Below are 24795 nucleotides of genomic sequence, written 5' to 3'. Positions count from 1 at the left end.
TATTATCTTCGAAAGGCGACGGAGATGAGGCCACATTGTATTGGAATTAACTTCCTATTTCCTCCTGAACGGAATCCATTTCAGCCTTTTATGTTACTCTGCATCTGCCTTTTGTCTTGTTGCCCAATCTTTCCTGTGTTTCTCTCATTCATCTGTTTTGCCCTTTCCTTGATCTGATAGCATTAAACATATAATTAAGTCATAAAGGATGGCGACTGATGAGTGTAGCAGATGGTAATTGCGTCCTACATTTGAATGAAATGATATGCATTGCTACAATTTACAGCCTTCGCCTCATATTTTATTCAGCAACCTTTTATCTCTTTTCCTGCAGAATTATTCCGCAATAAATTTAGACATCTTATCAATAGCCGGAGTGATAGTGGCAGCAACGTAGAAGAAATGAGGCTGCGCTTGCTTTTGCACTGTTTAAAATAATTTTCCATAATAAAGGAGTTATCAGAGCTGCTCTATCACTGTAGAATTGCTGCTGGTCCTATTTTGAGGAAGGTCCTGTTGGTGAGAAGAAATGCCAAAAGGACATTCACAGATGTGCTCAGATTGGGGACAATTTATGCAAACTTTACAGCTCGCAGCAACTTTTTGACACATCGTGTCATTTGTTGATCTTGAGAGTCACTAAAAGTCAAGGAAAAAGTCAATCTCATATGTGACCAAGCAAGGCCAACTAATTCATTTAGATCAGGTTTTGCCATATTAAAAATTAGAATGATCACAGCTTTCCAATGACAACTATTACTAAGAAGAAATCATGACTTAAAGTCAGGTTGTTGCTATTATTTTCAATACTATGTTTGAAGTCCAATACCTTAAACCACATATGTCAAAGTGGCAGCTCTGGGGCCAAATCTGGCCCACCCCATCATTTTGTCTGGAAAAGTAAATCATGAGTGCCGATTTTCTGTTTTAGGATCAAATTAAAATGAAGAGAATAGATGTATATTAAATTTCCTGATGTCCCCCTTTTAAATCAATAATTTAAAAATTAGCTCAAATAAACATTGTTTTAGATCTATAAATAAACGGAATATTCAGGTCTTTTAATTCATTTATAAAAAAATAATCTAAATATTATATCAGTCAAGTTGACGTTAAAGCAGCCCGCGAACCAAGACTGACACCCTTGCCAAAATTGGTAGCTTTGTAACATGGCCCAGTATCTATCGCTCCCAGGAGCCCAGTGTATAAAGATATTTGTATGTACATTGATATAGATATTTCTAATGTTATTATCATTTCTATTTGAGGTTTTAATTGTTTCCCCACCTGTGCTGGATCTTAACATGATGAACTCCTTAAGAGACAGCACCAGTTTCAACACTTTTACAGTGTTCTCGTCTCCTTGCTTTAGTAAACTTTCTTCCTGTGATAGTTGTGCCAGAAGGAGCTTTTTGTTCCCATTCACACGCCTTCCTCTCTCGTCAGTCCCTGGTGAAGTGCTGTACTCCAGTGATATTTGAGAATTGCTTTCTGGGGCGATATAGGTATAATTCTCATGTTCCCCGCCGACCTGCCAAGTACACTTGGCGGGTGCCAGCTGGAAGGCTTTCATGTGTGTGCTTGTGGAGGGATGGGAGGGTTGGGGGGGTTAGATTTGCTTGGGAGGGTACGTATTAAGAGGGGTAAAAAAAAAAGACTAGGCCAAGTATACAGAGGGTAGTCAAGTGACTGTAGACCTTGAAGGTGCTACTCAAGTGCTTTTTATGTCCCAGCACATTGTTTAGTCATAATGCAGGTCCATTACCTTTGAGTAGAAGTGCTTGTGTTTAGTCGGCTGTATTTACAGCGCGTGTAGCTTGAAAGAAATCTACCGGGGTGACCTGCTCTATTTATTGACGCCTTCCCAGTTTCCAACTGCTGGTAATAGACTCAAAAAAACTGAGATAATGCTTTTGATCGATCAACACAACCAAATTTCATTTGTTCGGATCAATAACAGTTTACAGCTTTAGCGGGCCCCCATGAAGTGGATTCATCGGAGCTTTTGATTGAGGTGGTTTGGTGAGAAGCACCCCAAGATTGGAGGCTTCTTTTTTTGACTTAGATGGCAATCTGTGTTTAAAAGTATTATCGTTTGGCTAAAGGCTGCCAACAATTTGTTATTGTGGGAATTAGAATGTTGGGAAGAGTACAATTCCATCTTATTTTCTTTTCTACTGGTCTCCATTTTCCCATTTGTGAATGTAATGATTTGATTTCTTTTGTTGTTGTTCCGCAGTGTGATCCATGGTATGTTTCCACATTGCTGGAAATGTAATAGAAGAGCGATGCGGAACCACAGCAGGGGTAAGAGGAAATTAACCGACTTGCAGACGAAAGACGTTTGAACGGCTCAACCTTTTGCACTTGTTTCAGCTTTTCATGATCATGCTCTGAGGAACGCCCTGCAGACATGCGAGTCGGCGCTCCTCGCCTGCCACCGTTCTTCCAGGCCGGGCCGCCACCTTCTGCACACAGACAAAAACAGCATGAGATGGGGAGTCCACATGGATAAACATTTACCATGGTAGGTGTTGCTTCAGGCGAATGCTGTTCAAAGGTAGGGGGGTTGGTTGGGGTTATTATGGGGGTTTACTACACTGGTGCAGTGACAATAACATTCTTGTAGAAGTGCTTTACCAGATTCAGTCATTATGATTTTACAATCCCAAATTGAGTTGTGTTTGATCAACCCTTCACATATAATTAGAAATACCTATTCATAATTTTATAGTAAGACTTACTCTACTGTACTCTGATGATTAACCATTTTGCTGGTACTACTGGCTAAGCCATTATTTTAATAGATTTTAAGAATTATTCACGTGAACCTTATTATTATTGGAACATTTTGGTTTCACATACTGCAACATGATCGAAAATTGATGCATTTTAATTTGACATTTTCTTATTTGTCATTGAGGGAAACGAGGAAATGATCTAAAATTTGGTAGTTTTTGAATTTGAGTAATTTTTAGTGTTCTATTGTATTGTTGTAAGTCTTCTTTCATCCATGTATAGTCTTTTACTTAGTTTGGCTTTAGCTTTTAACTGGGGATTGAACTCTATAACTCAGAACTGCGAGGCGGACATGGTAACCATTCCCTTCCATGCGACCTATCTCTGTACATGTTGACTTGATTGGCCAACACACGTGAAATAGAGATGATGTGAAACATTTTTTATAAGAGCTTGAAAGTGAGTTGTACTCGTAGTCTATTCATCCTATGAATGGAAGGGATGATAATTGTTAAGATTTATTTATGGCTCTCTAAATCATACCCGGGTAGAAATGCACCCCAGGTACCTTTTAACCTGGCCATAGCGGTTTGCAAAAGGCACCGGCACAGATAGGAAGACAATGCCTGGAGTCCGCTTGTTTAAATTTGGCACAGGTTAGGCCGAGGCATGGGATGCATATTGTTTGTGTTCATTTGAATAAGGACAAATGTCAGATTTCCATGGCTGCAGGCAGCCTGCATGTTAGATGATCAACTCTTTTGGGCCCCTGGACGTGGGGTCATCAGTAGCGCTTCCAGGTCACTGTCACTGCATGCCGGTTTGGGGCCATAATTGACCTTTTGACAGAGCGCAAGGAGACAGCCTTTCTCCCAGGGCATGAATAATCACTTTAGATTTACTGGTGCTCGTGCCCATGTCAGCTAATTAGAATGTTTGTTTCTGTTAAAAAAAACAACATTAGAGATTTACATTTTTATTCGCAACCGAAAAAATACAATGTTTTGAACACATTTTAGTGGTCATGGCCGGCAAAATTTTGCAAATGAAAATATTTTAAAATAACAGCACAAGCAAACATAAATCTACAATAAATAAGACTTAAAAAATACGATTAACCCTTACAGTTAAAAGAAAATGACATTTTTCTGACTTAACGCATGTCGAGTAGTCATTTAATTTTATGTGTACATTTAATATCTTTATTATGTGTGAACAAATGAGTCAGTACTTCTTAGGGCATACTGTAAATGTGCCTTCATTGGCCATTGTCCTCGTGCGTGTGTGTTTTTGCATGTGTGTGTGGCTGCAGATAAAGGTTGAGTACAGCCCCGTATCCCATGAGCCCTTGAGCTCTCCAAGGGCTCCTTTCGGGTGCAGGATCTCCAAAGAAGCGTGCGTTCACCCTTCACTGTGTTCGTTATTCCTCACAACATTGCACCCAGGGCCATGTCTCCCTCTTCATAGCCCAGAACATTAACTTTCATTCACACCATATACTCTCTTCAAAAGGAGCATATTTGTCTCATTTCCCTTTGCTCTTTTATTTTTAATCTTTTTAAATGTATCGCAATTTGATCCAAATTCTCATATTTTTTTCAGTAAATGTCTAATTTGCTTTTAAAATGTGCCAATGTTTTACAAAATCGCTTCTTAAACTCTAGTGATTGACTGTAATCCATTTTGATGCCACAAAATGTGGAACAAAAGGGAAATCTAATTTGAAAAAAAACTTAAATTTTGACAAATTTAAATTGAGGGGAGACTTCTGGGAAAGGCAAACAGTTAAAATAGAATTTTCTTTTGGTGTCCTAAGGTAACTAAGTGATGTCTTGAGACATAAACGACTAATGAAAATTAATTTTAGTATTGTCCTTAAACAATCTGTTTTTAGTGCCAATACGAGCCGTATTATCTCTGTAGTGTTTTTTTCTTTTTAAATTTTACCTTTTGGTAGTCACGAAATTACAGGTGTAATTATGTATATACTTAAATCCATTCAGGTAACTTAAATTGCTTATAGAAAACTGGTTACAGCATCTTGAATGGAATCTTGAGAGTATTTAGAACGGGGGTTTGGGGGGCTGCTGTAGTGTCGCCAAGGGCCATGCCTTTGAGTCGGGGGTATTACATTATTAATTAAAATACAAGTCGCCATGTTGCCCATGGGTGTACAATGTAACACTTGATTGAATCAGCTAGTGGCAGCCTGCTGCATGGGTCTTTTGTGCTGGAAGGGATAAGAGGAATTGGAGGGCGCATTACTATACACAACCATACATGTTTGGAGCTATCCATGGTCCTGAAAGGCGTATTGAAAGCTATGCGCAAGAATATGTGAGAGATTTAAATTGCAGGGGAGTAACAGAAGGTATCTTTTTAATCACGTAAGTATTACTAGTTATATATATGTATGTAGATGTGTATATGAATGTGTATCTATATCTATATATTATATATACATGGTGTATATATATTATATATCTATAACGTGTGTTTGTGTGAATATTTAGCAGTATATTACAATACTCATACTTCGCATATGTCCTCTCTGCCATAAAATGACTGGCTGAATCAGTTATTTGACAAACTTTCGTCGATAAACTCAAGTCTCAACAACTACTCTTCCTTGACCAAGTCGACAGCTTCATTTAAACAACCCTAAAGCTAAAAAAACGGCAACTTCCTCGAACCACCCAGCGTAAATTAGTACTAAACTTAAACTATTCTTATCGAAAGGCGCCAGAAATGAGGAGCCAATGAGCAAAGCGCTCCCTTATTGTTGTCTGTCATCATTACACCGATGCTGCCAGTGAGCGGTATTGTTGCTCAGTGGAGCACGCGAGGCTCGAGTTGCATTGTTGTGCCAGGATTTTAAAACAGGCAGAGTTATCAATAGAGCGCAGACTATCGGACTCACTCGGCTGTGCCTCTCGATACACTTCACAACCTCGCCGCGCACGTGACGCACAGCCTGATTTTTGGAGGTGCACAATCGGGCCGCTATACCGGCAAACGCTTTTGTTCCCACAATAGATCCAAGTCTAAAGACGTCACGATCCTTCGAACACCATTTTTTAATTAACAAAATGTCATCAGTTTGCTGCTATGGATATGACGAGCCGGACTGCATTAAGACGTAATTAACCCTACGCTTTGCTTCCGGTATGCAGTACAAACATAAGAGAAGCCCTCAGCTGAGCTCCACTGTTTGATTACCTGGCGCACGGGAGCAAATGTAAAAAGCCCGAGGCTGGATTTGATATTTCCATCTTTCACGTGTGTCCCGTGACCTGGACTACATCTAACAGGGCTCGACTGGAGGTCACGAAGAATCAGAGGCAAGGGGAGGAATAGGACAAAGGGGTCCTTCCTCCTCTTTTACTCCCCCTGAATCTCTTGAGACGATCAAATGGCAATAAGTGGACGTGCACGCACGCACGGCCCTCCAACCCTCATTAGATGCCATTACCACTCCCACCCCGACACTAAAAGAACTGCGACTAACTTTTTCTGTGTCAGCGTGGCTATTAAAAGATTATATATTCACACTTTTGCGAGCAGACCCTTAATGAGGATGAAGAGGGGCTGCCACAGTTTGTCTCTGCTCCATCGTAACAAACTATGGGCAAAATGGTACGGAGGAAAAAAGAGATACCTTTCGAAAATGACTTGGACTATCCTCAAAATGATGGAAACTACTTTTTAGGATAATACGATACATTTAAAATTGACGATGATTCACAATCTCTTCGATTTGGTGAGCATCAAATTAATGTGGGCTCATCTTTTGTCTGTTACTTTTCATTTTTCTTGTGATTTTACTTCAGAAAAAGAATCGGCTAGGGATGTTAACTATCTTAGCTTGTTTGGAAGTAATTGACACCATCTCATTTTCTTAACCGCGTTATCCTCATGAGGGTTGTGGGGGGTGCTGGAGCCAATCCCAGTTGTCTGAATCGGTGGCCGGTTGATTGCATACCTAGGGTCAATTTAGCCTTCCATGCATGTTTTTGGAATGTGGGAAGAAACCAGGGTACCCAGAGGAAACCCACACAGGCCCAGGTAGAACATGCAAACTCCACACAGATAGACATGACCCCTGACACAGCACCGACTCAAATGTTTTACTTAGTATACAACACAAAAAAGTAGTTTCCTTTTATTTCGAGAAGAAAGACAAATTCCCTTTTTTCTCCCCTTAGCACTGTCTGCTCACAAATACGGTCACGCCGTAGTGGTCTTCAGTGGTTTGTGTTGTTCAGTGTTTCTAGCACTCCTCGGCCAGGCCGGTAGCTGGGAGCTATGGTGGAGTGTAAGCCGTGTTGATGTGGATGGCCCCTGGTCAGAGGCCAGAGCCTGGCTGTTAAAACGCAGCCTCTTTTGTGCGTCAGAGCCAGCACTGCCAGTCCTATTCCGCCCCTGTCGCTAGGGGTGGGGAGGCATTTACCAGCCGCATGCATTCATTCATTGCGCTGGCATTGCTTGATGCAGGGCTAAATGGCATTGTTACAACGTGCCTCTGAGAAGTGTTGACAGGCCCATATGCTAATTTTAATTAATAGAAAGGGAGGAGGGAAGGGAGAAGGGTTTTATTCACTTCAACTCTGCTGTGGAATTCTATCTGCACCCGGACTGGCAAATATAATTGCAGCAAACTCAAATGAGCTCATTAGGAAATGTATTGAATTTACACATTATTTCCAGTAGTTAGGCTGAGTTATTTCCCCTAAGGAGTCAATTACATACTCATTTGTGACTCAGGTGAATGGCTTTCTGGTGACTTCTTCAACTGCAAAAATCGTACTTGCTGAATAATTTGCAAGACAGCTGCTGTACAGGAATATCTATTGATGTTCATTTATGGGTGGATTCTGCGACGAGGAAAACACGCCGACAAGATAACGACCCCCTTTTGTTCAGTTTTTTTCCTTTTCATTTGATTAACTTTTAACATATTATTCCATTTGAAATGATTTCGGCGTACGCTGGCGTGCCTTTGGTGAGATTCGTTCAGGTGTTGCTCCCAGCAGTCTTGTTTGCTGTTCAGACGCATGTTTTAATGAGCAAGGCGTGGCCATTGTCGTAAAGTTTTTGAACCCAAGCTAAAAGAAGACCTGTGTGAGTCTGTTGGAATATTTTTTGGAGAACACAGGCATTTTTTTTGGACAGGATATTTGGGTAAAGCTTTGGAAAGTGGGATTTTCTTGTGGTTGGAAAACCATTTTGATAATTTTTTTGTTTTGTATTTTGAACAAGATTTAGGACACAGCACCTTTATTGCTTTATCAAACTAGCAGTGGATTCACAATGTTGATTGGTTGCTTAAATGTCAATTGGATTCAGTGATAGATAGGCACAGTCATCTTTTGATGGCTGTCACAAATTATATGTTCAGTAATTCCATTAAGAACTATAGTTTTGCGATACACACTTGCTCATAGAATGAATATAAAATCCAAAAATATCTGCAATACCTGACTTTGTATTACTACTCAATGCATTTCACGTTAAAAAGGCAAAGGATTCGACCACCAAAAGGGAGGTGGGTGGTGACAGGCCCAATGTGGCGCTGCCCCTTCAAGCCTCAGCCCAAACGCATCCCCTGCACTCAGCTGTAAATACCACCAACAGCTGGTGGCGCACAAGGTAGTCGTGCTTAACAAATGACTGGCCTGGTCTTGAGGGGGAGGACTCACGAAGGTTCACTCTCGCTCTTTTGCCAACCAAGTGCCCGTAATGTGAAACTTGTTCAAGCAATAAATAAACAAATCAGAGCATCTCTTTTCATTGAGGCGATGGAGAGATTTTGTTAAACTGTGATGCCTGGTTAAAAAAAAAAAAAAAACAGTCGAGAGGTGAAGTTTTTTTCTCCCTTTTTTAGACCCCTCCCATGCCTACCTGCTGCCCACCCCTTCCTTGGCTCTGTTTGGAGAGATAGGCAAGACCAAAGTCACCTTTGAGCCCCGCAGCCCGTTTACGGCTCCGGTATCGCGCGTAATGACATTCAGCGGGGGCCAGATCGCATTTAGGATAACTGATTTGATGCAGCTCTACACCAGAAAGAAGAGGGTGGCGTAAAAAAAAACTAGCCCAACCCCAATACCCCCCTTTTTTTTCCGTTAAAACACAATCCATTTTCCAGTGTAAATCACTTGTAACTGTGAGAGAGAGAGAGGTGGCGACCGGGAGAGTAAAGATTATCTTTTGGGGCCATTTCTCCTCGCGACGGAGACTGACAGCTCTTTCAGATGACTGACAGGTGTCCTTTGAAATGCCGGCGAAGCAGCTCCTGTCCAGACTGTTGAAATGCATATTTGGAGCTCTTATCATAAAGGCAACGGGTGGCCCAGATCGGTGCCGTTAACATTGCAAATGGCTCCGGAATTATTCATTGTCAGTGCTGTGGGAAAGAATCGGCGGAAGGGTGCAGAGGGAGGAGAGGGTGGGTTAGGTTTGATTATTCTGCTCACACAATGGCAGGATGCTTAATGATTCCTCTCCACCTTGGCAGCAGCATGTGCTGACTTCAGCCGCTAGCGGAGGGTGACACAGGTCCGGCCAAGTGTTAGAGCAAGATCATACGTCCGGGCCCCATTTCAATTTCTAATACATTAATCTTTCGCTCACAGATCCTCCATGAATATTCCAGGGCACCTTGTTTGTCGCTGAGCCTGTCTCGCTTTCATCTATTCAGGTGGTTTCATTCACTGTGAAAGCCAGCTAAATGGAGCCGATCAGTCACTGACAACCGGGATACAATAGAGCCCGGTAACATGTCCCTTTCCTCCTTTCAGCCTTCTGATAGACAACCCTGACACCTGCTCCCTCGGGAGACCCTCTGCCGAGCCAGTGCACTGTTCCGCCAGAGACTTCCCTTACTTTATCAGCCCATAAAGGATTGTCACCGGTGACTATATCAGCAGAGGAATGGAGTTGCTCCCTTTGACCCACCGTGAGGTGGAGGTGCCTCGGACTGCGTGCCGCGCCGCCGGATTAAGGGGTGCTTAAACGCTGTCATACACGCCGCCTGAGCGCGTGGCACTTTCGCAAAAAACGTTAAGCCTTTGTTGCCTCCCATTAATTAGCATTGTCTTAAGTTCATTAGACCACCGCACGCGCTGTTCCTAATGAGGCGAGGTAGGCCACCTACATCCGTGGAAGCTTTGTCCAGGCTGACCTGACAACGACTTCTCACTTCCTTCGCTCGGTGTAATGACACTCGGATAGAGGAGCTTTGACTGACGTGTGCTTTAATGGTCTCATTTCCACATTTAATGATGAGGCGTCGGAGAGAACAGCAGGAATTGGAATTTTTCGTAATAGAGTCCAGACCTACACGGAAGCTGTTGTGATACTGTTGTTTCCAAATAGTCCACAACTATATTTTTAATTTCCAATGAACTTGTGCTAAATTCATTTTTAGGGAATTCACTTCTCCCTGGACAAATGTTTTGTAGTTAGAAAATCAAGCGTATTTTTGGACTTGTAGGTTTAATTTGCGGAATACTTAATAAGAAGCATACCTTCTTTTACCTTATAATATGAACATTTTACCGAAATAAGATCATGAATCCAAACTGCAGTAAATTATCATGTACTGATTTTAATTGCAGTGTAACAGGAGTGGCTGGCTTCATTTCATTCTTTTCCTCCCGTACACACACAGGCAGTGAAATGAAACTCCTGGGGTCCTTTTTTATAGAGTGGCCTGTACTATAACTCAACCCAGGACACCACATATTCCATGGAAACTGAAATACGCATTGGCATATAGGGATATTAGAAGTGTCAAGCCCTTGTGATGTAGATTGGACGCCATTCATAATTATGATGTCTGATTTTGTCGCAAAAAAAAAAAAAAATGCTCGGGAGAGAAGTAGAGGTGGAGACGACCAATATTTTAATGGCATGTAGACAGGCCTCTCCCTCAAGGAACATCTTCACTGACACTAGCTGCAGCAAAATTGGGATTTATATGTCCTGTTTTCTATTAATATGGAGATGAATACAGGTGTTCCAGTGTCGTAAAATTAGCTCAGCCCTTGCAAATTTGCAATTACATGTGTTACAGATAGAAAAGTGATGTATGTGCTTTTGCTGCAGAAAATGTGAGGATTGGAAATTAGAATCTCACTAGGTTTAAGATGAGGATAATAGCTTGTAATTCTATCCTTTTGTTGCTCTGCTCAGCCTGGTCTGGCAATGGTGAGCGCTTGTTCGAGTGATAGCGGCTTAACAGACTTGAACACTTTTTTTTTCCAAGCGGGACAAATAAGCTGTGAAATGCTTTGATTTTCAAGGGTGACGAATTTTGGAAGGGCTTCCAACCTCGAGGAAGCTTCTTCGGGTTATCCTATGGGGGAAGCTCGTTGAGGGGCATTGTCGGCCAGAGGACGTTAGTGAATGTAGTAAGATTCTATACGGGTTTGCTTATGGTGGTGTGCTTTGCAACACTAGAGTAGTCTTCTGGATGAAGGTTTATGACACTACAGGCTTTAGTAGTGCGTTTTTTTTAGACCGCCTGCGGGAGGGCTCAAAAGGTCACTCACTTTATTTTTGTTGTTGTTGTTTCGGATACTAACTAAAATGGACACTGCTCTGCTATTCTTTGACAGATTGGAAGGACATTTGGACAGTATTTTCTAGAGATGTATACAATTATATCATATGGATTGTTTGAGCTCAATTTTTGATTTGTTTCAAGAGTGATTCATTAGTTTGTTACAAAATTTTGGAGCTTTTGTGCTACAGTTAGTTATTTTTTAGTTTTTCTTTCCTTGATTTTTTCTTGTTAGATTAGAGCCAATTAGGAGTTATATAAGAAAAGTATTACATTAATTTAAGAAACACAACGTTAAGTTAGACTTAAACTCTTCAATTTCAGTGGCAAATGGATTGTACGTACATTTTGCATTTATTTTTATTCATGTATTTGCACCACAATTCTTTCTTTATGAAAATTTGAGCCATCGTTGGAGTAGTTTGAGTAAATTATGCCAATTTTACATCCTGCACATATATTGTTATTCAAGTGAAAATGGTAAATCACAACCACTTTTCCATTCCTAATCAAAATATATTTTCCAAGTTCACTTTACCTCCCGCTAACTTTTAATCAAATCTTGTGAATTAATCAATAGCATTATAGTTGTTTTTTCCTCGACATTAGAAAGTAAAAAAAAAGCCCTGATTTTTAACAAACGCAAGAATCTGGTGTGAGGAATCTATTTACCTGCCACTGTGCTAACTCCCTCTTCATTGCCAATAGAGAGGCTGTGAGATTGAGGGGAGACATTAATTCACAGTGTCAACCTGTCCCCATGGAATATTTATGATGCTAAATACATTTAATTAGACCACGGAGCTCTGATGGAAGACGAAAAGGACTTGTCATTTGGTGAGGGAGAGAAAAAAAATGGCTATTTGTAATGATGTCAGGCATGAAACAAGGCTTTATTTCCAATGACATAATATCCCAACTATATTTAAACCAATAATGCTCACTACAAGTCATTCCATCACCTTGAGAGGATTGAACAGATGGTTAGTGAGAGACAGAGTGTCATCACACATAACACTTTTAAATGCCCTTACGTTGAGATTTACGGAAGGCAAAATACATTATTAACTTAAATGGCACGGGGCATTTTGCGTGATTTAACAAATAGACGGTGATGAGGATAATCACCTGTTCATTTTGTTCTTGACGGAAAAGGCGGATGGTTATGGTAGTAGCTTTGGCGCTTTAATGAATTTGACTTTTATCGCGCACTCCTTGATTTGATAACATCACTATTAATTCAGCGTCCTCACAGCCAGAGGCAAGCAAACAAAAAATGAGCCATTTCATCTTATCCAAGCAAATAAAAAGGAAAGTGTTGTATGCTTTATGCACTGCTGTGCAGCAGATATCACCCAGAAGGACAGGTTCTGATGCATGGCATGACAGCCTGGAGTAAAGTGAGACATCATGTCTGCCTGTGATAAAAACACGGCCGCAGTAAATAATAGCCGCTTCTCATCTTGACATCTGTCATCCAGTTAGAAATGGATGGGGAAATGACCGCCACTCTATCGGCCCAGCTTCGCTTGTGTCACTGAATGATGCAAAATAGAAGATAATATCAGAGCTAGGCTGAATGGCATTACTCTAAATGTAATGTCATTAAAAAAAAAAAAGGTGGGCATTAGCCGCGCTGTCTGGAGATGGCAGTGTGGGGCTCCTCGCCGCTTGACTGACACGCAGATTAAGTGCAGTGACAGCCAGCACAATAAAGTCATCAGAGAATGTGACATGTCAGTCAGAGAGGGGGTTGACGGCATGAATTGTCACTCTCTGTCACACCCTATCCTCTCCCTTATCCGTGATGTCCCGTTTACCACCGTGGGAAAATGGGGATGGCGCTAAGACCAAATTTATTCAGGTAGAGGGCCTCCACTCGAGCCTCCTTCTCACTACATGTTTGGAATCTACTGACAAGAAGAGGAACAGGGTTTGGGAGTGGCTCTGGATTTGGTTCTTGTTACATGCTGGAGATTTCAAAGTGAAGAGTCCCAAAGTTTGTTTTATGGCAAATTTGGCTTCAGATGTCAAACTAAAGATGACCAAATCCACTAGAATAGAAATTAGCAGTTCACCAAAAGTTGAAAAGTATTAAAATAGAGTTACGCAGAAGCCCAGAGTTTGAATTAGAATACGAGGCAGTGGTTTTATTCCAGTAAGAATTGTTGATATTCTATGTCTCAGTAAATGTTACCAATATAGATTGTACATGAAGACTGGCTTTCGATCAAAACAAAACAATCAAATTCCAAAAACACAATCTTAATACATCCTCACTCTTAGTGGAAATTATAAGTTTATTTTACTTTGGCTATACTTTCTCTGTACTGATTAGCTAGGAATGGTATTCTATCTTAGTGTTATTTTCAGTCGATATCTTTTTCCTTCTCCTCATATTCTACATTTAACAAGATTTGCCTTGCCATCTTAGTTTTTATGGCTTTTTTGCATGACTACTATTTTGCATATTTTAATTATACAACAATTCATAACATCTTCAAGGTTATCCAAGACACAAAAAAACAATATTTTCTTTTATATTACCAGACAATACATAACAGGACTCCATGAAGTTGTGAAAGCCTACGTCCACTTTGACCAAAAGATGGCAATGTTGCAGTGCTGAATCTCAATCAGTTTTCTGCCGATTTCTCACACACACACTCACATACACGCGCACACACACACGCACACGCCTTGACAGTTTTCACTAACTCCAGAAATGAATAATCCACATCTGGTCACTGAAGATTTCCCACTGTCCCTTTTTAAATCTCATTTTATTTTTATTTGATTTCTTAACTAATGAAGAATGTTGAAAATCTAACGAGCCATATTATTAAATCAAAATAGAACACACAATTTGATTCAATTTCTGTCCAGGATTTTGTTTCGTTTTCCATTCTGATTTTTCTTGTTTTTTTGCCAGACATCATGAAATAGTCATTTTAACACCTCCAAACTTTCACCCTCGTAAATCAGACATTGTAACATGTTTTTATATTCCATAATGAAGTTGAACAAGCTTATTATAAGATCTTCAAATATAGTCCCAAAGGAATTGATTTTTATGGATAAATGACCAAACGACTACTTTGCAAATTTCATCCAACTTTTTACAAAATTTGCTGTGATTCATTCATTTTTAAATGACAAAAAAGTATTTATATGACTATAGAAATGACTTGGACATTACAATGTGTTGTAGATATCTTAAGTGGCACTTGTTTGCTCTTCTGTTTTGAAACAAGCAGGAATAGAAAGCTTTCCCTTGGCCACTTCTCTGGTCTTTATTATTGGCTTATTGCCTTTAAGCTGTCACCACTCGGAGCATTCACCCTCTCGGGGGGATTGTCTTCTGGGATTCCAGAGATCTGGGCTGGCTGGGACTACTTAGCTCTGTTGCAAAATGCGACTGTGTCATGTTGCACGCAGTGTGGCGGCAATAGTGGCGGCGGCGGTGGCCGTAGAGCTTCTTCCCGCACGTGACATTCAAAATGCTCACAGGAGGTGTCATGGCTAATGCTCTTAGGCTTTCGTTCAGGTGCATTTATAACACAATTCCAGTGGTTGTCCGTTATTTTTTAATGAATAGGTGTGTATCTGGTGTGGATAACGTGCGTGGAAGAATATGTTAGCGCGTGTTTCGATGCATAAGGTCAGCACATAAAAAGGAACAAAGACCAGTCAAGTCTGAGCCAGGTTGCTTGTGTGCCTCGGGCAACTATTGTTTAGTGCTCATTGCGCTGAAGTGAACATGTGCGTGGAAGGCTCAAATGGAGGAGAGCGGGAAGCATAAATAGGTGCACTTTTAAGATGGGATGTCGAATAGGAAAATAATGATAAAGTCGAGAGATACTATACTACATTAAAGGGGAAGCGTGTGTCAAATCCCAAGATCCAGCTATAAGGGACTGATTTTTCTCCTGCCTAATCCCACAATTTCCTCCACCTCTCCTCCTCCATGCCAGTCACATTTTCTAATTAGCTTTCCCAGTGGAGGAAGAAGATGGATTATATTTTAATATCTGGGGCCTAAAATTAGTTTATATTCTAGCAAGTTAGCACTTCTTAGAAGTTGATTTACTCTTGAAGCCGTAGAATCAGCCAGCTCGCAATTAATCATTTTCCCGCGGTCTTGTTCGCCAGGAAAAAAAGACTCTGCTTGTCATGGGCTCGATCACAATAGGTAAACAGCTCATTTACACTATTTAGAAAGCACTTTTCTAGAATCGTACGACTGGTGATACCGGCTCCCCCGATTGTTCCGTCCTAACTCCTGTTATTAATTACGGTGTACTTTTAACAAAGCGATTGTCTGACTAATCATTGCAGGGAATGATTAAAGATGCGCCTCGCGTTTTTTGAATGACTTTTCCCTTCGTCTTCTTCCACTTTGCTTTCATTCATAAGCTATGTGTCGTAGTTTTTTCCTCTCTGGTCACAAATGTGGCTGGCCACAATCCGCTTTGCAGCACCATGAAATGCCTTCACAAGCTCATCCATCAAGGCTAAAGGGTTGAGGGAGCACGCCGCCATTGCTGCTGCAGTGATGTCAAGCTTAGAAGGACTCAGTTGAGAACTAGATGACTAAAAAAAGTCTTTTCACTTCTTTCTTTTCAGCGCTATAATTTAAGTAATGAACTTCGGGGCAATTAGGATTCAAAATGTTCACCCAAACTTGCATCCAGTTAATGATTGATGAATGTATAAAATCCTAAATCCACTATGTAATTTTATAGATAAAAAGTTGACAAATCCTTAACAAATGCCTTTTTTAAAAATCAGTCCTTAAAGTTTTCCTGCCAAAATCACAGTAATGTGATGGAGAAAAACTGTATGCACACCCTTTCTTAACTGAGGATGTGTCATATGTTTTCTCACATAGAAAACTTGCGGAAAAGTTGCGAAGCTACTCAGTAAAAGCAATATAACTTTGACTGAAATGCGCTTGACATCGGGTGACGTGTTAATACCGCTCTTCATCAAGCGCCTCTCCCACTCCGTCGCAGAGTGTGTGAGGAGCCGGGCCTCCTAAGCCCGGCCGTGGCGGGCTTTGGAGCGAGCCGTTCCGGTGACTGGAGGTAGAGTGTCGACGGGAGGATCATCGTGCTCCTCGCTTCCCAGGGAGATGAGCGGCGTAGGCCAATTTCATATGCGGGGCTCGGCCCCAGGGTCTGAGTGGAGGTGGGCTGGGTCCACCCAGTATCCTGGCTTCATTAATCAACCCGCCAAGGCTTACCGGCAAACCCCCTTTCCGCCCTCTCGTAGACAACCCCTCGGATTACGCAGAGCCGGCGAAATGTCAGCCCAAATCTGAGTCTTGATGCAGATAATCATTTCAATAATATTTCTCCATTTGTGCCCTCGATACCAGGGGAATAAAGCTTTTCCACTGTCAGGTAGCATAAGACTACAGTTGGTGGGAATACTTGACTCTGTGCCAGATGGCTTATCCATGCTTGCAGCATATGTTCAACAAGCAGTCTTGTGCTAAGCATGTATTAGGCTTTTTATTAATTTGAGGCAGGCGGGTGGGAATGAATTACGTATATATTTACCTGGAGGCACACCTTCACCACATCCCTACGTTATAGGAAATTAGCACCATTAGAGGGACGCAAAAGTGAGCATTTGAAGATTCTTGACGTCTTTTTTAAAAAAAGAACTGGGAAGTAGAGGCGATGACGACAATGGATGCCGCAACCCAAATGATCATTTAGCCCGATGAATACGTTTGGGCGCTAGACAAAGGAAACAGTACTGCATGGGAGGGCAAATTTATTCATTACCACTAAGTTGAACTTCCCTTTAACAGCCCGGCGCTCTGCAATCCAGGGAGTTCTCCACTCAGTGACTTATGGTAGTGCAGAGGGGAGGGGAGGCGTCGGCGGTGGCGGCGGCGTGCTGAAAATGTCAATAGAAATAGTAAGTGTGAGAGGCAAGGCTTGCCTAATTAGTGCCCATTTAGATTTTATGACGGCTCTGAGATCTGCTCTTCCTGACAGAGAGCACTATAGTTGCATATTGTCCTAGCCTGAGGGAACCATAGGAAAATCCAGATTTATTGTACCTATCATACCATCATATTTCATTTGCCATTATGAGATGCCATCTTGCAATGATGCCTGATTATTTATTACAAATTAAATTTCGAGGGATCTGCCTGGATGTGGAACATTTCAAAGTAACATTCCTCTTATTCATTTCTTCATTATGTGCCCCTCTGTAATCTAAATGCTCACTTTATTCTCACCTGCATCAATAAATATGTTACTGATTAGGGCAGGCTTAACAATTGATTGTTTTTTTGGAGGGTTCCGTGACTTTAGTGCTGTCCCACGACGCAGCTCATCTTTTCGTCCATTGTAGTTTAATTTCATTGCTTTACTCAAGCCCGTAAATTTCATAATCTCGAATTTTGATGTGGCAGAAAATCACATAAATTGGGAATGAGAATTAAAACTCGCCGGCTGCGCTCTCTCCAGATGCTTGACAGGGTTTATATATTTTTATATACGGCCAAGTGTTTATTTACCATGTCCCTTAAACCCCAGGTTGTTGGCATTTATCCTGTTTACACATCAATATTAAATCCCCACAAAAGCCTTGAGAGTTGCATTTAAGTCATTGTTGGGATTGGTATTAAAATGTGCTCCATACTGTGAGGGGAGCTCGTCTGGGAATAGCTGGGCCCTGGACTCCCATTACCCAGCATAAAAGTGTCAGCCACTTTAATTACATTCATGCCTTCCCCAGTCAGTTTTACTGCAGCCGCAATCAGATTTCATGCACAGATCTCCTAGCTTTTGTCTCAACCATTGTGACCTCGTTGCTGCTGAGATAAGGACTTCACTTTTTTTACTCCCAACTTTTGTTAGTTTTGTGTCACTAGGCCTCAAGATAGGAGCGACATGACTTGCTAGGTTTTGAGACTAGGCATCGTCTGGCATCAGGAGCAGTACAATGACCATTGAATTGAAGAAAAAAAACGTACATTTCTTTCCATTCTATTCTATTATGTTTATAGTACATACAGATTAATGGCCCTTTCTTTGGGGAAAAGGTGAAAACCAGTGAGGTCATAGATAGAAAGTCGCACCTACGCATGAGTGGAGAAATATATAGTATATGTTACAGCGGTGGATGAGTTTATTATATAAATATATAAATAGACCCCCAAAAAATAGGCCTCAATTGTTTTATTTATTTTTTCCTCAACAGAAATCAAACACAAATACTTTAGCTAAAAGCAACTTATTTTTATTGTGTTTATCTATCCAAATTTAGTGCCTGTTCTTTTTGGGCCACCGTTTATATATCACATTTATGCACAGTTATATATTGGATATTTCTTTAACTGGTTCTGAATTCTCTGCTGATCTTGTTTTTAGTGAGGATGGGAAACCACTTTTTTTTTCAAGTAGTAGGAAGAGACTTTGCATTACAGTTTGGAGGAAATAGGATTTGAGAAAGGGAGGGGTTGAAGTTGAGGTTCCACCGCTCAGACTGTTAGTGAGCGCCGAAGAGGCAGTGTCACTTACTGTTTCACGGAGAAGCTTCCTGACCTTCTAGGAGGCAAAGCAAGATCCCCCTCTTGTTTATACTCCGCCATGGATCAGTGCGTGGAATATGTCTACATCCTCTCAGCCAATTTCACACAAAGGAGGCGCAGTGTGGGCGGCGGACACAAGCCGTTTCCCCCGGACGACGAGGCCCATCCCTCACTCGCGTCCTCTGTCTGCAGAGCCAGACAGACAGAGACAGTCTAATGCTCCACTGGGCCACTCAACTACTAGGCGCCTTTCCTGTGGGCCCGCGTGCTGAGACCGCACTCTGACTGCGGCTTTTTATCGGGGATCTTGCGATTGATCAGTTTATTAAGGCCGCAATTTGTTTTTGGCTGCTCACTTGCTCGTGTTTATTGGTCAATGCAATAAGGCACGATGTGTTCTCATAAGGAAGTAAGAACTGTGTGAAAAGGGAAGTCATTGGCTAAAGTTATTACTGAGCCAACTTGACTGAGAATTTAAGTTGATTTCATTTTTTGGACTATGTTTTGAGAAGAAATTCTGTCATGCAAGCGAATGCCAAAAAAGTAACCACAATCAATTAGAGCATGCGGTTCAATCTTGACTTTGTTTTTGATGAGAATTGTTATTCGCAAAAGTTTTTAGGTGAACCAAACATTAATAAGAAAAGGCTAGTCATTTTTATTTCACTGCTCGGAAATGACCTCCAAAGGGATCTCATTCAGCTCCAAATTCATCTCCTCAAATAATACTCAATGAGTGTTTTGCTGTGGATTTATTGGCCAAATAAGTGGATATAAAGCACTCTGGCGACTCATCAGAGTAGCCGTTAATTACCGCTAATGATTTGAATTTGGTCTGTGGGTTTACTCTAAAACAATATTTATGGTGCGCATTAAGGTCAAGTATATTTTCCAAAGTAAAGTTATCCAAATGGGAAAAAAAATACAAAAAGTGGCAGCAAACAATGCAGGATTGCAGTAATTAGAAAATAAGCTATTTATACGACGGACGGACCGATCTCATTTTGCATTAACAATCAAAAGGTAATCAAAGCTCACGTAGTGATCCCTCTTGAGCGACACACTGCTCTTGGATCAAGCCTCTTCACTTCATGCCCAATTGATCTAATTACATAAAGGGAATTATCACTCTCTGTCTTTCTGATATAGTGCTTGCCGCAACATCCGACTGTTCACTTAATTAAGTCCTCATTCTCACAGTGGTGAGGCCATCCAATATTCTGTCTGGCTTTCTAGAACCCTCTTTGGCTCTTTGTCTGACCCAGCAGCCCCCACCTCTTTTCTTTTCCCTATTTTTTTATTTTTTTCCGGAAGGTGAGCATGCCTCCAACCACTGTCCTTCTAGTCGTCGGTGTCGCTCGTCTTGTAATCAGCGACCCCCTGTTACTCAATTATGGGATGTGAATTTGGGCTCTTGGATGACCTTCTCCCAGTGATCCTTCTGCTGACCCTTCAATCAAGAGTACTGCCTTTCCCACTTCTGCTTTGTGTGTTGCTTTGTTTTTTTTTTCATTTGTGGATCTTTATGAGGAAGGAAATGAAAGGAAAGCGGGTCACTTGTGTTGTGTTCACACCTCTAGCCACTTCAGAAGCTCTGAACAGGGCCGCCGTGTTTACTTTGATTCGATGTGGAGTACACCTTTCGGTTCAAGGGTCAGAGGGCGGGATGTGTTGCTCTGTTGTGGGCAGGTAATCATATCTAGCTTTGTGCTCCTTGTACCCCGGCACTGAGGGTGGCAGCTTAAAGGCTGTCTGGAGCCTTGTTCTACCTCTGGATCGCACTTTTCTCATCCCTGTACGTAAGAAGGATTCAGTTTAGTTCCGTATTGGTGTCTTTGAAGCTGACGTTCCTCTGGATTTTATTTGTTCTATAGTTGTCAAGGCGATACTTTTGGGTTGGCCAAAGGTGAAGCAAAGATGAGGTCTATTTACCAATGATCTGACCGAGGCTAGTCTCATATCTCTGCATACATTACCTAGAACTGGAGTTTAAAGAGCGATCGCTCAGGACAAGAAAGTTAAAGAGGTAATTACATAATGAAATGGCCCATCAATTCTGTTCACAGCCTTTTTAAACAGAGATGGCCCAGATAGCCCTGGTTTAGCTGACCTGCTGGAAGTACAACTGTTTGCATGAAATTTCTCTTTATCAAAGGGCGGAAACAGCACGTGTCTGTCTGGGTTCTAGCTCTTGCCTGTAATTTGGTTATTAATTACACCTCCTCTCAAAGCTGCTTCGGCCATTGTATTTCCAGTGTTTCCATGGCGATGAAAGACCAATTGCTAGGTTTGTGCCTGTACCGGCTAAATATAGCAGTGTCTTGTAATGCAAAGGATGGTATAGTGTGGATTGGATTAATTACTCATATGATAGTTGTCGGTCCGGCAGAGTTTTCTAGTATTCTAAAGTCTAGCAATGGCAAATATTTAGTCCATTGTAATAATATCTGTTTCAGTAGGCGACTAAAAGTTTTTCGAACAATGATGGCTGATTATTTTGGTAATGTCTACCATCAAAAACTTGACAGAAGATTTCATTAAGAAAATGGAAAGAGTAATTGATGAACTTTTAACTGCTCAGAAGAAGTAAACAGTCATTTGATATATGATAATAATGTAACTGTTTGACAATCAGTGACTAATGTATAATACCATATTTTTAATCGAAACCAAAACTAGTCCGGTCATTGACGCCTTATTTATGTTTTCTAATGCAGTCAATACTTGGTTTTATATGCAGGTGGGTAATTAGGTAGAGGGTGATATAATTTGTAAATAGTGCCCGCAGGCGTTTGTTTACTCAACTGTAGATTGGGGGAGGTTTGCATTATGATGGGGATTGAAACACATTTCAAATCATATCAGACTTATCGGTACGCCCAATTCATTTAAACTGTCCTCTTAGTTTAAAAGCAACCGGTAAAGTTAAGACTAGGCTATATATCGCTCTTAATATTTCATTTTAAAGCATGGGAAAAGTAATTTTCCCATGAAATGTCCTTACTTTTGTCTGCCCTTCCGAGTTGTGTGTGGCTTTGGTTTGTCCTTCGACATTGTGCCGAGAGTCAAAGAGACCCATCGTTGGTGGTTCTTATTTGGGCCCAAACAGGACCCACACCTTCTGTCACAGCTTCCAGCCCCGGGCCCGACGGCGACCTGCTGCCAGGTCTACGAGCATTGCCAGTTGTAGTTTTTAATTGGCCATCTGGGGAAAGCGGGATCTAGTGGCTGGATATTAATCAGTAAATTAACCCAGCCATAATACAGCTCCCTCCCAGCGGAGGCCCGGCAGCTGTGGGCAGAGAACGAGAGAGGGAGATCTCGGCGGGGAGATGAACCGTGCGCTGAAGAGACTGAAAAAGGCGAATGCTCCCGAATGGACTGGCTGGCGATTGAACATTTCCCTCCGTGTCCTTTTGCGCCACACTCGGCTGTCTGGGGCGCCGCTGACCCCCAATTTGTCTGACAATCACGCGGAGGATTATCTCCAACATGTCAGTGCAGATGTCACAGGTTCCCCACATTCACAGTCAAGGCTTGCTTTTCCTGTCCAAACGGGCAAATGTACTGAAATTGCCAATGATTGGAGGAAGAGTGCTCTGCAAAAAGTTCAGGGGGAGGTTACTTCCGTGCTGAAAAATGTCTGCCGATGTGTGTGTGTGTGTGTGTGTGTGTGTGTGATTATCATCTCTGTCTGTGACTGACTGCAATTGCTGGATGTCCCCAGAGTTAACCAATTAAAAGGCTAATGAATATATAACAGATTATTAGTATAATTAAACTAAATTATCATAATGGCCTGTGTTTACAGTTTAGTTGGTGAATGAGAAGGGAATCTAGATGAACTGGAATGCAATTGTAAGTGGAGCAGTTTTAAAAAATATATATAGAAAAATCTGGAGTGCAAGTCATTTTTATTTCAGTTATGACAATGGCTGGATTTGCGCAGTGGAAGCCAATTTTATTGACATGTTTTTTGCCCCCCCCCCCCCCCCCCCACCATTGAAATAATTGTAAAATTCATGTTTTTGCAATCGCTCTGTGCAGTCAAATATGCCACAGATCAAGGTGATTTATCACGCTGATGGAAAACATCCAGTAAATCTGACGTTGTCATGAAGTCTTGCTCATTCATTTGCAACATTGCCCACATTGCTGACGTCTGGCCTGCTACATGTTTATTGCATTAGGCAAACGTTGTACGGAGCATTAAATTGTTCAAAAACTGCTCAACAGTGGAACAAATATTTGTAATCTGAATATATTATCTAACATTTATATCCAAATTTGGTTTAGGGACTACCACTGACTTAATGACATTCATTTCAGCTGAAATTTCATTTCCTTGAGGTACAAATTTAAGGTACTACCGCATCATATTTAGGTGCCACACAGATAAAACATGCAAAAAAATACATGGTTGTGGATGCCATAATACAGTCCATCACATACCACATATATATTTTTTCATCCATTGGAAATATAGAATCCAAATGCATTCCGCATGACCCCGCCGATGACTTTTACGACGTGATGTCATCACACCCCATTGTCATAAACGAACCTCTCACTTCTCCACTCGACTGTCGATAAATTTCCAAGGGGGCTTTGCTCGTATGTCTCTTTTCTTCCTGTGCTTTTGACGGACGTGGTATAATTGTCATGCAAAGAGTTGAATGTTTCCTTTTCTAATTTTAAGGGTCAACAGCATTTTAATACCATTTTAACACGCGCGCGGCGGTTTTTTATGATGCATGTACAAGCTGCTTTTGATAGCTTAACCAGCCAAGCATGGTTAAAGAGAGGAACCATTGCAGCTGCTTCCAGGACCCACTTAATTTAGTCCCCTGACCTCAGTTCACCTGAGTCTGCATGGAAATCATAATGCAATTCAAGTGTGAAGAAAAATGATATACTGTGTATTTACCCCAAATATTTATGCAGGGCCTACTAGCGGTCATGCTCACTCCTCATACGGAGAAAGTGATGCCTTGTAACGTAGGCTCCGCCGGGTTGCTGCTACATTGCCCGAGGCCATTGTTTCCTCCATTATCATTTTCATTGGATTCCACACCAGGCGCTGTTTCTACTGTTTACAATGCCTGCCTCACACAATGTCGAAGAGCTTTACATACGCGTTTTGGATAATGGAAGATTTCCTACTGGAAATGTTCACTTTATTGACCACTGTGGTGAATTATTTCATCAGAAACGTGTGCAATTTTTATCCTGCAGTTGGAAAATATGTCCCGTAAGCATCATAGAGAGAGCGAAAGAGGGAAAGTACTTTAAGATGGTGCATTCCCAAAGAGATGAGGCTAAACTGGAGGTGATTTTTTTAAAATCCCATCCCCTTTTAGATATTCTTATGTCCTCTCAAGGTTGCAGTTCACTGAAGCTGACAGCTGCTGCAGGGTTCAACAATGCAGCCATTGTTTAACACCCCTACTATTTGTTGACCTGACGATGCACTACCTGGGGGATGAATAGCTATGCTGAGTGACAAACTTTGATAGCTAGGAAATTTCTCGGCGAACAACTGCAAAGTGGATTTTAGGTCAGATGCATTTTTAGGAACTTTGGCTTGATCTAATTGCAAAATTTAAGACTGCCGGTCCACAAAATTAGACCATGCTACTGGTTGGGCCAGATAACAGCATTGATACATTTGTATCTAAGTATATTTCATCCAAAAAATATTTCACAAAATTGGAAGTAAACTTTGAATCTTCCACTTTGATTTCCATTTGTTTAGTCACTTGCGTGTCATTCCAGTTATTTATACAGTTATGATCGACTCCTCATTCTGCACTGTACTGCAAACGCCCTGTACTGTAATGTCCTTTGGAAAGCAATCCAGAAGCCCATTAGACGAGTGTAGCTGTATAAAGTCACGGCAAGAGAGGGTGTCTCATCAGAGCTGATAACAGGGTAT

At 41.3% G+C, this 24795-nt stretch overlaps 1 long non-coding RNA gene across 1 annotated transcript in view; it reads left to right on the top strand.

Annotated features, from left to right (window-relative positions):
* The window catches only part of LOC144204339 (uncharacterized), a 35747-nt gene that overhangs the window by 4495 nt on the left and 6457 nt on the right, over positions 1 to 24795 (top strand). Inside the window, exons 2-3 of the long non-coding RNA XR_013327870.1 lie at positions 2240 to 2307; positions 2377 to 2527. This is a non-coding gene — a long non-coding RNA (uncharacterized LOC144204339). The remainder of the gene's footprint in view (positions 1 to 2239; positions 2308 to 2376; positions 2528 to 24795) is intronic.

The sequence above is a fragment of the Stigmatopora nigra genome, chromosome 11 (assembly GCF_051989575.1).
Source record: "Stigmatopora nigra isolate UIUO_SnigA chromosome 11, RoL_Snig_1.1, whole genome shotgun sequence".
Taxonomy (NCBI): Eukaryota; Metazoa; Chordata; class Actinopteri; order Syngnathiformes; family Syngnathidae; genus Stigmatopora; species Stigmatopora nigra.
Note: the sequence above shows the minus strand (reverse complement) of the source record. Positions and strands in the feature narration are given on the sequence as shown.